Source organism: Pseudophryne corroboree, chromosome 10, assembly GCF_028390025.1.
Source record: "Pseudophryne corroboree isolate aPseCor3 chromosome 10, aPseCor3.hap2, whole genome shotgun sequence".
Classification (NCBI taxonomy): domain Eukaryota; kingdom Metazoa; phylum Chordata; class Amphibia; order Anura; family Myobatrachidae; genus Pseudophryne; species Pseudophryne corroboree.
The window spans coordinates 246,141,365-246,145,173 of record NC_086453.1 but is presented as its reverse complement, the minus strand read 5'-3'; positions in this window follow the sequence as shown (position 1 = coordinate 246,145,173).

Genomic DNA, 3,809 nt, shown 5'->3' with positions numbered 1-3,809 from the left:
TTTGCGCCAGGGAGAGCACCCTTTTACACATGCCACTTATGCTCCAGCACACATTATTATGAGCCCCCATTCCCCAGCACATATTAACATGGCCCCCTCCCCAGCACACATTAATATGCACCCCTCTCCCCAGCAGACATTAACATGACCACCCCCTTCCCCAGCACTCATTAATAGGCCACTCCTCCTCTCCCCAGCACACATTGTTAATATGCCACTTTCCAGCACATTAATATGACACAACCCCCCAGCACACACACACCCTCCCCAGGACACATTAATGACTCTGCCTAACACACATTAATGACACCCCCAGCACACATTAATGACACCCCCCCTCCCCAGCACAGATTAATAACACTCCCCTTTCCAGCACACATTAATGACACCCTCCTCCCAGCACACATTAATGACCCCCCTCTCCCCAGCACACATTAATGACATTAATGTCACCCCCTTCCCCAGCACACATTAATGACACCCCCCTCCCCAGCACACATTAATTACACTCCCCCACCCCAGTACACATTAATTACACCCCTAGCACACATTAATTACACCTCCCACCCCAGTGCACATTAAGTACCCACCCCAGCACACATTAACTACACCCCCCTTTCCAGTACACATGGGCCTGAGTATTCTGCATATGTCATAAAATAGGGTACATACATTAGGGAAAAAGGAAAGAGCACCATTTATAAATATTTACAGTACAGGTACTGTATATGGTATTTGGCATTGATGTGTGATAATGTGAACACCAAGGTTCCCATACAGTATGTTGCAAAATTTCTCAACTGAATTTAATTTTAGGTTTGACAGATACAGTGTTCCACACTTGACACATACTAAATACAGTAGTGTCTATGACTTACATATGTTGGGGGGAGGCACATTCTTCTCGCATATTTCTCACTTAATCTGGAATTTTTACAAATATGCATAAATATCATATTTTAAGTAGTCAGGAATTCAGAGGATTTATTCAGCAACATAACAATAGGGACATCTTGAAATCTGAAGCCTGTTTTTTTTTAATTAAACTCAAACTTATTTGTCAAAAACTTTGAATTATGGACATGTTCACAATACAGGTCCCCTCTTAACAACACTGTTTCAACCAAAGAGAGAATGAAGAAGAGAACATTTACTGACATTTCAAGGGTACTGAGAACTATCTTTTATGTCAAACTGATAGTTTCTACAACTGCTCATAATAGCCTCCTGATCCTCATTATTGATGGATGAAGCCATTTCACAAGAAATTACATGTACTGTATGCTATGAGATAGAGAAGTTGGGTTTAGTACTAAGTGGCATACATATGCTCATGTTTCAGTTTGTTTAGTAGAGAGAAGCAATTACCTTCTATAGTTGCTCATATCTCTGGGTAATGGGATGTGGTTTATAGATAGACAGTCATTAGGTTGACACCATATGGTCGACAGTTAAAAGTCCACCCGGGTCAAAAGTCTGACAGTCAAAAGGTCAACAGGATCAAAAGGTCAACAGAGTCAACACATTCTATTTAGGTTTTTTTATGCTTTTATTTTTTTTCATTTACTATGCATGTCACAAGCCATTACCTTTAGTATTTGTGCAAAGTGGAAGTATGGTGTGGAAGGTGGTGCTAAAATACATAGGGGTACATTGAAAGAAATGGGTGTGTACTTATCCTGAACATACGATAGGCTAAAAATGACTTCTTAGAAACTCAGTTGTTTGGTACAATCCACGGATACATGGAAAAAACTAAATTGATACAGGCAAAGTGTAGTATTGTTTAATGCAAAACATAGGTTTAATACATTATTCAGGTTTAGTATGAAATACCTACAATCAAAATCCCAACGGTCAAAATCCAGACAACAAGGGTCAAAATCCCGACAAGATCAAAATACCAACAAGGTCAAAATACTGACATTTAAATTACAGACAAGGTCAAAATACCAACATTTAAAATGTCGACATGTCAAAAAGTTGACACACATTTTCAGTATTTTGTGCATGTCAACATAGGTTGACAAAGACACCATATAAGTGTACTATGTCCCCTCGCTGCGCTTGTCATGCTTAGGGCACGGTGCCTCACTGCACTTGGCACCAGAGCTGGATTAAGTCATTGGGGGCCCGGGGTACTTAAAACAGGGAGGAGCTAAGGTCTAAAATTAAAAGTATTTTATATATATATATATATATATATATGATACACGGCTGTACTATTTGAACTAGGGGAGTATCGGGTAGTTTGGATAATTTATACTATATACAAGCAGATGCTCAGCACTCTCACACAATAAATTCCACCTCACCAAGTGCCCTCCACAGCAGAAGCAATATAGGATATAGTATTGGCGGCACTCACGGACTTGCAAGAATAAGCTCAGGTCGACACACCTGTCTTCTTTCAACATTTTGGTTTATTTCAACCTTTTTTTTAAGTATTGACTGGTGGTTATTGCACCTCCACTAGGGGTAAAGTTCAGACCCAATAGGCCGACATATAGTGGGATAGGTCTGATTTCTAATTGGCTATATGTATCAAATAAATCGGTAATACATGTAAGAGTCGTACCTTCCTTCAAGTGGCAGGTGCAAGGTTCCTCCAGGCAGTACTTCCTCTGGCCAATGCATTTTGAAAGGGGTGGTATTCATGTGACCGCCGGTCAGCTGACCGACAGTCACATGACCTCCTCCACCAGCTCGACGGGTCACTGTCTGGATGGTCGGCATGCTGACCAACAGGGACTATTTCCACTCGTGGGTGTCCACGACACCCATAGAGTGGGAATAGAACCCGTGGCGACCGCAGGTCGCCACCGAGCCCGCAGCGTGGCGATCGCAGCGAGCCCACAAGGGGCTTGCTGCACTCGCCCCTCCCCGCCGGGATCCCAGCGTCGGTAAGCTGCCGGGATCCCAGCGTCGGTAAGCTGACCGGCGGTCAGGAGACCTCCGGTCAGCCGTACTACACCCTTTTGAAAGGTGTCATCTCTTTATATAGGCATGGAGGGTAGTGTAAAATATTCTCCCATTTAAAGCTGAGTGAGGAGAAAAAAAGATGGTGGTGCTTCCTGTTCCTGTCCTGACACAGAAAGTGCAGATGTCCAATGGTAATTAGACTGTAAAAGTAGCATGGACCAAAGTAAAGGGTATATTCAAAGAGATTCAAGTGGTTAGATAATGATGAGTGATATTATGTAAATCAGATATCCTAATATTGAAAGGTCTAGTGGTTCTCCCAATATTGGACAGATCACAAGTACATTCCACTAAGTAAATTACATTTGAGGTGCTGCATGTGATGAAGTCTTTGAGTTTGATGCCTTGTATGACAACTTCTATATATTTGAAAATAGAGTCTTTAAGGTTTCTGCAGCCTATGCAGTTGTCGCAACAATGCAAACCTTTGGTGCATATCATTCTCTTAGATTTTGTTGGCAGGACACTTTTTGACAAGTTGGTTCATGAGGTTTTTAGATTTGTGGTATAAGAATGATGGTTTGGCTCTTTCTAAGAGATGCCAGTGTCTTTGAAAATGTTTTTCAATTTGTCTATGTTGCGTATCATAGCTGGTAATTAATTCCCATTTTAGGTTATCATCTTGTTTCTTTTCCTTCAGGTGATCTCTGTTGAGATTGTTGGAAATGTTTAGTTCTTGCTTTTATATATCCTCAATTAGGGTGTCCATGTGTTAAGAATTGTAGCCCTTTGCTACATTTTCTTTCATATCCTTCATTTGTTGTTTACATACATCTGGGTGACTGCAATTACATTTAATACATAGGAATTGTCCTTTCGGGACTCTT